This window comes from Mesoplodon bidens, assembly GCF_964165515.1.
Source record: "Mesoplodon bidens genome assembly, chromosome: 14".
Taxonomy (NCBI): domain Eukaryota; kingdom Metazoa; phylum Chordata; class Mammalia; order Artiodactyla; family Ziphiidae; genus Mesoplodon; species Mesoplodon bidens.
The window spans coordinates 34744319-34756598 of record NC_138170.1 but is presented as its reverse complement, the minus strand read 5'-3'; the positions used below and the strand labels follow the sequence as shown (position 1 = coordinate 34756598).

The following is a 12280-nucleotide window of genomic DNA, read 5'->3' as shown; positions in this document are numbered from 1 at the left end:
GTGCCAGTGTAGGGGACAGCCTCAGGCCAAGGAGCAAGGCATGGCCTCAGGCTGGTGGTGTTCCTTCCCGGGTGGCCGTACTCTGGTGTGGATAACCTTAACCTCACTCTGGATCTTACTGTGGGATTCGAGGCACAGTTTGTCGCAGCCCCTTGGGGTAACAGACACTTATTTAAAGTCAAGGTGTCTGCCAAAAGATAATAGCTTTAAATGTAAAATTACAAATCATTATGGGTAATATGATGCAAATTACAAGAGAAGCACCGGCAGTGTTTTACTTTGATTTCATTTTTGCTTTTCTTTCATTGCAAGCCTTGTCTAAAGTTGCTGCTAGAGATACCTTATTCACACACCATTTACCCTTCAGCTATGGCATGATATTGTTCGCTGGGCGAGGACATGAGTGGAGGCCAAGGGGTCTGTGGGAGAGTCCCTTTATCCACACAAACTGGGGTTATTTCTAAGAAACCCAGACTCAGATTTTTCAACATTGGTTTCTACATTTACCCTCTGGGAAGTGCCTGGACATGTTCAATTTCCATTGGGAACTGGAAGTCAATTTTAATAGTTAATCCGAAATGCATCCTTCATCAAATGCTAAGCGAAGGCTTTTAAATAACCAGTCGCTGGATTTGTTTCCTTTACCTTCTCAGGGTCTCTGCTGAAGGAGGAAAGACTTATAAACACTTGGTCCTTAGAAGGTTCAAACTTGAGTTTTGTGTTCTTTTTTCCCAAGGGACGTGGAAAAATTGAAAAGTGGTCATTTCTCAACTGCTCTTCCTTATAGTCATGGGGAGGGAGAGATTGCTGGATCTAAGGTCTGTCTCCAAGCAGCAAAACCGGAAAAGAAAGGAATAAGCAGCAAAAAAAATTAAGAAGTGTTTAAAACACTCTTTGAAATGTTTTATAGCAAATTTCTTTCAAGGAAGGGGGTTCAAATTTGGTCACTGAGAGAAGCCCTACCAAACGTATTCCCCCAAACAGTGGGTTTTTGACAAAGGTTTCTGGAGTTTTCAGGCTGAGAACTATCTCCTTGCCAGGCTGTGTGGGTCTTGCTTCATCTTCCTCTTTCTTCAGCTCCCCCGTGGCCACCTGTTTCCGAGGAGCTCGGTTCTCATAATGATAAGGAAACCTAGAGGCTGACAATAAAGCCGATTTCCCAGAATCTCAGGTACCGAGAGCGGAGAGGGGTGGGGACTTCTTGGACATGAGCGCACATTAGCTGATGAAATGCTGCTCATGTGCCCACAGCTCTGTTCATCTCCTGGTGACAGGGAAGGAAGCCAATTTCGCTGGGAAATACTGCAGAGGTTTTCGCCATGTTTTCATGGGAAGGGCCGAGCTTCCACACGCTGGAAACAAGCGCCAGACTCAAATGAACCTGCAGCTGGGACTGTTTTTTTTCTACTGAAAGTGCTCGATCAGTTCCTAACCGTGGGAACTGCATTAGATCCATAGCCCCATAACTCTCATTTGGATATTTGTCACCTGAGCACTTGAGGTCATCTGTGGACGAGGTCTGTCAGCCCAGGCATCGCCTCCCTGAGACCACTGGCTTCTGAAGTATACTTCGGATTGGTGTGAGACTTACCATTTCAAATGAAGCTTCGTAACTTGTCTGGATAGTGCTTAGCCCATTTCATAATACACAACCTACGAGCAAGGCGTCCTTGTTCTAGCCCAAGAAAATAATAATAGCAACCATTATGTATTCGTTTTCCATTGTCATGTAATGAATTATCTCCAAACTTAACTGCTTCAAACAATAACCATTTATTACCTCACACAGTTTCTGTGGGTCAGAAATTCTCCCTAGCTTGGCAGATGCAGTTCAGGGTCTCTTACAGAAAGGTCTTAGTCACAGTATCAGCAGAGGGTGCAGTCACCTGAAGGTCTGACTGGGGCTGGAGGATCCACTTCCAAGATGGCTCCCTCACCTGGCTGGTAACTTGGGGCTGCTGTTTCAGCTCCTAAACTATGTGAAGGCATTACTCTGATTAAATTTTTAAAATACACAGTCAACCAAGTAAGTAAATATTCACTAGGAGAGATCTAAAACCAAATTTCCCTACCGTTGTAATGTCGTCTGCTCTGCTTTATGCTGCCCCCTGTCTCCTCTGGGTACACATCTATCTCCCCCACTGAGCTGCATGTGCCTCAGGGTCAGGAGCCTTGAGTTATTCATATTTCCAAAGCCCCCCTCTTCCTCCATTGCCCAGGAGCTTGCCCACCATGACACACACGGAAGGGGTTCAACACCAAAGAAAGTCAGTAGAATTGCTTCCTACCTGCATTCCATTCCATAGGGGGGGAGATGCAGATTCTGAGGAGAATCTCAATTAGAGTGAGCAATTGGCCTTCAATGAGAGTGAGCAGAAACACAGATCTCCATTGTCCTGGTTCGGTGCCCCCCAAAGGGACTCATGACATCGGGGTGCCGAGAGGGGTGGGTGCTAGGAATGAAGGAACAGGAGCAGAGACCTCACTGATTTCTTTTCTGAGCTGGATCAGGGGCTTCCCTCTGCCTGGAGTCCCGGGCAGAGTGGGCAGGTTTGAAGGTGGCTGGCCCTCTCAGACGTGGTCCTGAGGGCCGACCTGTGGCCCACCGCCATGGAGAAATCGATCCCTGGCTGAGCTGCAGGAGGCCCAGAGTGAAACAAACCTTTCTCATTGAAAAAGCAAAATGTGTTCTTTCCCACCCAGACTGCTCCCCGTCGGTGCATCCTGCACAGGCGTTGGCAGGAAGGGGTGGGGGGAGGAAGAAAAAGAGGAAGGAGGGTATTTCCTCTCACAGACTGCGTTGCCAAAGCAACTGCTCTAAGATTCCTCTTCTCTGTGGGTCTTCCAGACAGTGTGGCCCGGCTACGTGTCCAGAAAAGACTTTCTCATGTGGCATTCCCACTCGAGAATGTACTTCCTCCCCGCTCTGCTTCCGTGTCTCTGCTGCTGCTTGCCCACCCTTTCCAGGGTGAACACTTTCCTCCCTGCTCTCCACTTCGGCCAGGCTGGTTCGTCTTTCAAGGCCTGAGTAAGTCAGGACTCCTTTGGCTGCCCAGGAAAGAAACCCACTTCACGTGGGCTTACACTAGAAAAAGAATGTAGAATGTATGGGCATAGAATTACAATGTGGCCCAGCAATTCCACCCCGAAGTATATATACCCCAAAGAATGGGGTATACGAACACATGAATGTTCATAGCACCCTTAATCACAGTAGCCAAAATGTAGAAACAACTCAAATGTCCATCAGAATGGACAGACAAAATGTGGTGTATTCCTTACAGTGGAATAGTATTCAGGCTTAAAAAGGAATGAAATACTTAAACACTCGACAACATGGGTAAACCTTGAAAACAGCATGCTAAGTGAAAGAAACCAGATGCAAAACATCACATGTTGTATGATTCCACTTATATGAAACTTCCTGAGAGGAAGAGGGAATAGGAAGTGATTGCTCGATGGGTATGGAGTTTCCTTTTGTGGTGATGAAAATGCCTTTGGAACTGGATAGAGGCAACTGTTGTACAACAATATGAATGTACTAAACGCCACTGAACTGCACATTTTAAAACGGTTAATGGTTGATATTATGTGAAATTTACCTCATTAAAAAAAAAAAGCCAATGCTTAAAAAAATAAAATCTCATGACAATTTGAGGGGGAGAAAGGACTTTTGGCAGTGCACAAAAAGCCCGGGATGGGCCTCATGCCTTCAAACATGGCTAGATCCCGGGGCTCTGCAAGGCTGTCAAGGTTTTGTCTCCATCTCTCAGATCTGCATGGGATGGGAGGAGAGGGTCACTGCCAGTTCTGGTGTCACATTCTGCTCAGTGAGCAGAAAGACTTCTTCCTGGCTTGGACCCATCACCCCCTTCAGGATATGGAGACTTCTGACTGATCTGGCTCCAGTCATATGGTCACCTCTGCGGCCAGCCCAGGATGGGCGTCTCGGAGAAGGTGGGAGGTCAGCGCCACCCAAAGCTCATAGGCTGAATGGGGTACTGTGGAGGGGAAGGTGATTCCCCCAGGGAAGGGATGCTGGGTAGCAAAAGTAATTTCCATAGAGCCTTCACTGGCTTTCTTACCATGTTCCCTGGAAGACCCTTCTTTTTTGCCCTACCCTGTGCTACAGCTCAGCTCTTTCCCAGAGCATCTCTGGCTGCTTGGCCCACTGGGACTTCCCTTGCCAACAGCACTACACTCAAGAGCAGAATCCGCCCCTGTAAGTGGTTGTTTTAATTTGTTCAATCTTTACAGAGAGCAACTTGGCACTGTGCACTAAAATTTGAATGTTCTTTTCTTTTGACCCTACAGTTATACTTTCAGGAATACATCCTAAGGAAGAATTCAGCAAGAGTGCCAAGATGTATATACATAGGGATAGCCTCTGGGTAATTGTTGATAACAGTGAACATGGAATAACATAAATGATCATCAACAAGGGACGGGTTAAATAAATTATGGTGAAGATGAATGAAGGACAGCCATACAGCTGTTTAAGAGGATAACAAATATCTCCATTTATTGACTTGACCATGAAACTTAATTTTTAAAAAAAGCATATAAAAAGGAAATATAGTGTGTCCCCAAATTTAAAAAACATAACCCTTGTAAATGAGAGGGGAGACCATAAGTTTCAGTCTCTATATGGACTTAATGCATAGCTTAATAGCCAAAATTAATACAAAATAAATTCCATTATTTAATTACATTTCTGGAAGAACATTAAAAGGGCTCCAGGTCATAACCATATCAGCCCATCTCAGAAGCCCCATCCTCCAAGCCCAATTCTCTACACCCTGTAGCTGCTCCAGAGCCTCGAATGTGCTACAATCTGAACACTCTACTGAACTCTAGTCCAGAAGGCTTTTCCCTACTCTGGAACTCGGTCTGTCCCACTGCATTCCTTTATTATGTAGATCAATTTAGCTCTTCTCAGCAAGTGATAATTCTTCCTCTCTCTGGAAGAGAGAAGTGAGGGGAAACCAAATAGGCATATTCAGGATTTTCTGCAGTGGGCATGGGGAGGAAGAAGGAGAAGACATTCTGATGTTAATAATTGTACCTCATATAAAAATATGTATCTGCGTGCATAGAAAATAGTCTGGGAAAAATACGCAAAAATGATATCAGGGCTATCACTGGGGAGTGGGATTAATAGGTGACTTTTTGCTCTTTTCTTTATACTTTTTGTCTGAACTTCTTTTTATAGAGCATGTTCTAGCTTTTTTTTTTTTTTTAAGAAGATTTCGTGCTGTGGAACACTTCTTTTTATTCTTTTTTTTTCAAGATCCAGCAAAGGATAAAGAAAATTGAGACCCCGAGTCCATCCTCAACACAGGATGATTTCTCTTTAATTTTGGAACTTTTAAAAAGTAACCCTCCCTTCACATATTACGAGAAATATGAATAAAAGAAAATTCCTTAGTAGGTTTATAAAGTTTACCCATAACATGTGCTACTATGTGGATGCATTTAAAATAAAGCAGGCTGGGACTTCCTTGGTGCTCCAGTGATTAAGGCTCCGTGCTCCCAATGCAGGGGACCCGGGTTCGATCTCTGGTCGGGGAACTAGATCCTGCATGCCTCAACTAAGAGCCCGCATGCCACAACTAAAGATCCCGCATGGGGCAGTGAGATCCCGCGTGCAGCAACTAAGACCCGGTGCAGCCAAATAAATAAATAATTTTCAAAATAAAATAAAATAAAATGAAGCAGGCTGAGCCTGCGATGTAAGGATTGAGCTAGTCCTGAGGGCGAAGCTCAGTCCTGCCACAGCCTGGGGCTGGGGGCGGGGTGCTGGGCTCCCTCAGCAGCTGCCCCTACAAACTCCCTTCCTTCGAATGGGAGCTGGCTCCTGCAGCCTGGTCCTGGTCGCTGCGTGCTGCGTTGCAGTTTCCAGAGCACCTCGTGAGAGCCTCCAAAGGGCCTGAGTGACCTTGGCCTTGTGTGAAGCCAAGTGGGAACTCTCCCCTCTGCAGCCTTGCTGTGCGAGAGCTCTGCTGTCTGAGCCCCGGGTAAAAATGACCCTGCTGCCAGGTTTCCTCTTCCTGCTGGGTCCCTCCCCGCCTCCTCTGCCACCTCCCCTGGGTCCTCTCTGGCCAGCTCAACTTTTGTGTCTGGGCCAGGTGGGGGAAAAGCATTTGGCTCAGGCCCTTGTTTGTCCGGAGTCCAACATTACCAGGGGTCTTGCCTGGTTTCAAGTATTTCCCGGTGCCTTGCCTTACTCCATAGTCAAGTTTCTAGCCAGGATTTCTTGGCTCTGGGAAAGACAGAGTGCCTGTTGGAGCCTTCTAGGCCTGTGTTTCATTTGCAGCCGCCTGGCTTTGACTGGGTGACGGTCCGGCCCTCCCTGGTCAGCCCGTTCCCTTCTGCTTTGCCAGGAGAGGAGGCCCTTTGTGTCCTCCTGGGGCTTGGGAGGTTGGAGGCTCCTGGCTTCCGTCCCCAGCCCGGTGTCCTGGGTTTATTGCAGCTCCAGCCCAGGCTCGGGGGTGGCAGTGCCTTCCAAGAGAGAGCAGTTCCTGCCTGTCTGGCAAAGGCAAGAATGCCAACCCCAAACAGCCCCGGCCCCTAACTGTTTCTAAGTCAGACCAGGACATGTTCAGCACCTGGCACTCTCCTGCTAGAAATTTCCAGCTGTTCTGATCTTTCACACAGGGCTTGGCAAGGCTGAAAAGGTCTGGAAGCGAATGAATTCAAGAAGCCCGCAGAACATCAGGCCTGGGCTGGTGGGCGCCTCTACCCCTCCCCGCTTAAGGACCCCCCCTCTCAGACTCCCTGACCACATCCTGCCTTTGGATTCGCCCGGGGCAGAGAGCCTGATGGGGTGCAGGGCCCTGGAGTCCAAGTGCCAGGGAAGAGAGAGCAGTTTACCATGTGACACTGTGCCCTGGCAAGGTGCCCGAGGGTTGCCAGCCCAGTGCGGGAAATGGTGTGAGCTAAGGCTGCAGGTTCCAGAACCTACTTGGGAGCCTGTTCAGGAACTGGACATGGAAGCAAAGATTCAGGGCACCCCTGTTGTGTTCTCATCACCATAGGTGACCCACGCCCTGCCATGATGTGAGAAAGCTGCGAATGTTAAAATAATGCATCCTTGACAAAGACTTCCTCTCTTCCTTTTCTTTCAGACTATAATGCATTTTCTGAGCTCTCCTTAGCTTTTTTTAAGGTACCAGGAGCAAAGGTATACAGATAAATACTTGAGTATTTGTAGCCTGTGGCAGGTAACAGGCAGGAGTGTGTAGTTGTAATCATTGGAAGAGGAAAAAGGCATTGTTGGTGAGAGCTTCCTCTTTATACGTCTTCCACTCTAGTAAGCACAGGAGATAAAATAGGTAGTTGGAAAGGTGCCTGTGCTCCATCCTTCCAGCCCAGCATTTATTTCCCACTCCCTTCCCTGGGGGTTGCTAAACTCCACCAGCCAACTTCTGCCTTGGGAGTGAAGAGCCGCAGGAAACGCCCAGACTGGGGTGTTAAGGAAAGTTGTGTCAGGCTCTTCCCTTGATCCCAGGAATTCCCTGGATGGTGGGTGGGACCCGGATGGTGGGGAGGAGGGGCTGCAGTCTTCATCCGCTGCAGGGCCGGTGGCGACAGGTCCCAATGATTTGGGTTCGGCCTGTCCTCTGGCTAATACAGGAGAACTTGCACACCCTTTGCCTGGATAGGTCCTCACACCGCCCCACTAAGAGGTGGACAGGGACTAGCCTCACCCACAGATGAGGAAATTGAGGCTCAGAGATTCCACCACTGCCCAAGGTCTCTCAGCCTGTCAAACGCCCAAGAACCCGAGTGTCCTGACTCCCCGGGCTGGGGATGGGTCCCGGCTTGGCCCTCCGGGTGCCGGCTCTGCGCCGATCGCCCAGTCTCCTTTCACAGCCTTGACCTCCCCGGCTCGGGTCGGGGCAGAGATCGGGTGTGTCTGGGCTGGGCCAGGCGGACGGCAGAGCGCGCAGGGCACGGAGAACACAGGCCGCGAGCGGGAGTTGGAGGCCGGGCTCGCAGCCGGGCAGGCCTTCGCTCCGGGTGCCCCAGCCTGGCCGGGTGGCGCCGGGAGGGCCCCCTCGGCTCCCAGAGGAGGCTGGGGCCACTGCCATTGGCCGCCGAGCCCTGGGTCGGGAGGGGGAGCGGGCCCAGGCGTCCGGTTACTCGGATCAGCGGCTGCGGCTGCGGGAGGGGGGAGGGGCGGCCGCCGCAGCTGGCCCGGGTGGGGGTGGGGTGGGGTGGGGGCGGGGCCTCGGGCAGAAGGACCCTCCCCCCCACCCCCGGGACAGGCCCCTTTCTTGGCCTTAAAGGGAAACCATTACCGCATTTGTATCCAACTCCAGCAGCAAACATTTCTGAAGGCCCATTATGTATCAGGTGCTGTGCTGGCCTGGAGCGCGTGCAAAAATGGCATAGCTGGGGTTCTGCCCAAACTTGCCTCTAATTGAGGAAATAAGAAATCCACACGGAAGAAGAACGATGAAGACACCAGGAAGTAGATGATATGGCCTAACCGAGAAACATGAGCAACCAAAGTTATGGGGGTTCCTGGAAAAGGAAGTCCCCCTCCAGGCCAGGGTAATCTGGGAGGCTTCCCCAAAGGGGCCAGTTGTGGCTGCCCCGACACCTTCCCCGGGGGCCACCAATGGCCAGGGAGAGCCATCCTATCCTGCCTCAGGGCCACTGGCCTCGGCCCCATCCCCAGTCCTCCCTGCCTTCCCACGCCCTCCCCCGGCCTCTACTCTCCATCTCCTCCAAGGCTGGGACCCTCACTTCCTTCCTCCTGAAGCCTGTCTGACCCCTGACGACGCTGCTGCTCCACAGCCCTCTCCAACAGAGGCTCTTTGCTCCTCAGGCCATGCTTCAGGGCCTGGAGATGTCTCCTCACTCACCACTGAAGCTTCCAATCTGGTTCTTATTCTTCCTTCAAAAACCCAGCTCCTATGGAATACATGGCAACAGAGCTTGCTACCCACCACTTCTCATTAGTGTCACCTTATTATCCTTCTGGTTGCTTCCTCTGTCCCTTGATGATTTCAGCACTGGGCTCTTTCTCCTCCACTGTCACCATTCTTGATGACCTCAGCATCAATTCTGATGACTCGCCCGACACCCTAGCCCCTAAGTCGCTTGACTACCTTAGCCCTAGCGATACATCTCCTGCCCCCTCCTCGTCTCCTGGTCATACCCTAGACCTGGGAACCGTGAGTATCTACACCATCTCTAAAATCTCAGATTCAAAGATCCCACTACCTGCCAGCCCACCAGCTCACTCACTCTGGTCCTTCCAGTCTACTGGCTCTCCCACCTGAGACCTCCAGTCCATCGCTCTACTGTTTTTGCACTATTTGTCTCCCCTCAGGTCTTCACTTATCAGCCAGCTGAGATTCCATGATCTGGCATGGGAAATCTCCCTTGCAAACACTCTAAAACTCCTCACACTAGTTTCTCTCCATCGTATTCACCTGGTGAAAACCCAGCTGTGATTAAATCAAACTGGTTACTTCACACCTGCAACCAACTAGTTGAACATCGCTGAAGAAAATTACCCAGCTAGGGCTGCCCTGGTGGCGCAGTGATTGAGAATCCACCCGCCAATGCAGGGGATACAGCTTCGAGCCCTGGGATGGGAGGATCCCACATGCTGCGGAGCAGCTGGGCCCGTGGGCCACGACTGCTGAGCCTGGGCTCTGGAATCTGCGAACCACAACTACTGGAGCCTCCGTGCCACAACTACTGAAGTCCACGTGTCTGGAGCCCGTGCTCCGTAACAGGAGAGGCCACCACAATGAGAAGCCTGCACGCCGCAGTGAGGAGTGACCCCCACTCGCTGCAGCTGGAGAGGGCCTGTGTGTAGCAACGAAGACCCAACGCAGCCATAAATAAATAAATAAATTTATATATAAAAAAAAGAAAGTTATCCAGCTACTGTGGATGGACTCACTTCACATTTATGACCATAAATTTCCAATGGGCATTTGAACTGCTGGACAATCCCACTACTGTTTCTTAGAAAAGTCCTTTTCTCTCTCCACCATGCAACAATTTCACACTTTTTCCTCTTCCTCATATTTTCAACGCCCCTTCCTCTTTCACTCTCAGCCTGGCCTGGGACTATCCTTCATAGAGAAAATAGGCATAAACAGACCAACTGCCTGCTCTTCCTCCCACCAAAGCCACCAGAATGCCTGCAGCTCTGCATTCCCTCCACCCATCTGTGGCCAAACCCTCCATCTGTGCCCTGGGCCCCTTCCCCTTTCACCAGCGCAAGTATTCCCTTCCTTTCAGGCACCATCAATTTCTGGCTCTTTACTCTATCCTTCCCACTGAAGTCAAACAGGACTTAATATCCCTCAATCTAAAAACATGTTAGCCTTAGGCCGTTTCCTACTGCACCATTTTTCTGCCCCTCTGCAGGGCAGATGGTCCTGGGAGAGTTGTCTATATACTCACACTTCCCTACCTCACCTTCTTCTCACCTCCACCCACTCCAGCTGGGCTTTTATCCTTACCATTCCCTTGTAATCGCTCTTATGAGGATGCCAGTGACTGAAATCTTGACTAGATTAGTGGCCAGTTTACAGTCCCAATTTCCTCTGGTCTCCCGATGGCATTGAGCATGTTTGACCACTCCATGGTAGATTGAATTATTGGTCCTAATTCTTGTCACTCCTCCCTGTGTTCTTATCCTATGTGAGTTTGCAGTCCCTCTTTGCACTAGAGGTGGAGTATATGTTCTTGCTCCTTGACTTTGGACGTGGCTACGTGACCCATTTTGGCCAATGGAATGTAGGAGGAGTGACATGGTACAGTTCTAAGCCTAGGCCTTAGGAGGCATTTCCACCTGCCTATTTGTGCCAATGTTATCACCAGGGGATAACCTGCCCTAACTGGCCTACTCGTGCAAGGATGATGAGGGACATGTATCTAGAGCAGACTCAGACCCAGCCAAGGTCAGCCTCACCCAGCTGACCTCCAGCCGACTCCCAGATGCGTGAGTGAAATAAATATTTACTGTTACATGCCATTGAGATTTTTATGGTTGTTTTTTACCTAGCAATAGCTAATTGATGCATCCTCCTTCCTGAAATACTTCCTTTGCTTAGTTTCCTTAGAATCACCATCTTTTGGTTTTCTTCCAACTTCACAGGTTGTTTGTCTCAGCCTCGCCTGCTCACTTTTCCTCTACCAGACCTCTAAATATTAGAGTGGCTTCAGTCTCATCCCTCTCTCTTCTAGTTTTACTTTTTCCCTAAGTGGAATTGTCCCACGGCCCATGGCTTTGAATACCATATATATGTTAGATCTCAAATTTAAATCTGAAGGACAGATGCCCCTGAACTCCAGACTCAAACCTGTCTACACATATCCACCTGACGTCTGATAGGCCTTGGTATGACCAAAACGGAACGGCTGATCTACCCTTCCCCACTAACATGGGCATCCTGTCCACCCAGTTATCCTAAAAATGGAGGTGTCATCCTCGCCTCTTCGCTTCTGTCATAGGATCATCTGCATAGCCACAACCCTGCCTTTACCTCCTCTTGCCAGGACGTCTGCAACCGCATCTTCACTCTCTCCTACTCCTTGCTCTGCCAAGCAGCCAGAATGATCTTTCTAAAGAGTAAGTGGAATCTCTTCTCTCCTGGCATAAAATCCTCCAAAGGTTTCCCACTGCAACCAAAATAAAACCCACACTCCTTATTTTGACCCAAGAGGACATGATGGTCTAGTCCTTGCCTATGTCTCAAGAGCCCTTGAAATCTCCTTGTTCACATTGCTCCAGGGACAATGGCCTTCATGGTGTCTCCTGAATTTAATGGAGTGCATTCCTGCCTCAGGGCTTTCGCACTTGCTATCCCTTCTGCTTGGAGCATTCTTCCTGCCCAGAAGGTCTCAAAGAGGCCTTTCCTAACCAAATAAAGCAGCACCCACTAACCCCACCCCAGCACAACTCTATCACATTGATTAGCTACTTATCAACATGTGAAATTGTCTGGCTTTATTCCCTCCCATTAAGGCAAAAAAATCTTTTAAGGGCAGGCATTTGTCTTAGTCTCTGATATATTCCCAGGGGATACATGCCTTGCACATAGGGGGCTCTCAGTGAATGCATGTTGACTGACTGAGGCCAGAACTGAATGGAGAAGGAAGTGACCAGCTAGATGGCCAGGAAGGCAACTGCAGGGCCAGAGATAGGGAGGCTGGAGAATTCAAGATATACCAAGGGACCCTGAGGGGTCAGGCTGGCTACAGGGGAGGATGCACATGGGGAATGGGAGGAGAAAATTCTGCATGG

General features: G+C 49.6%; 1 long non-coding RNA gene across 1 annotated transcript; it reads right to left on the bottom strand.

Moving 5' to 3' along the window:
- Window positions 1-1749: 1749 nt before the first annotated feature.
- LOC308627869 lies at window positions 1750-2657 on the bottom strand. Its single transcript, XR_014017454.1, has 2 exons — window positions 2289-2657; window positions 1750-1975 (listed from the first exon to the last, which is right to left on the bottom strand). It is a non-coding gene; the product is annotated as an uncharacterized lncRNA (long non-coding RNA).
- Window positions 2658-12280: the final 9623 nt, after the last annotated feature.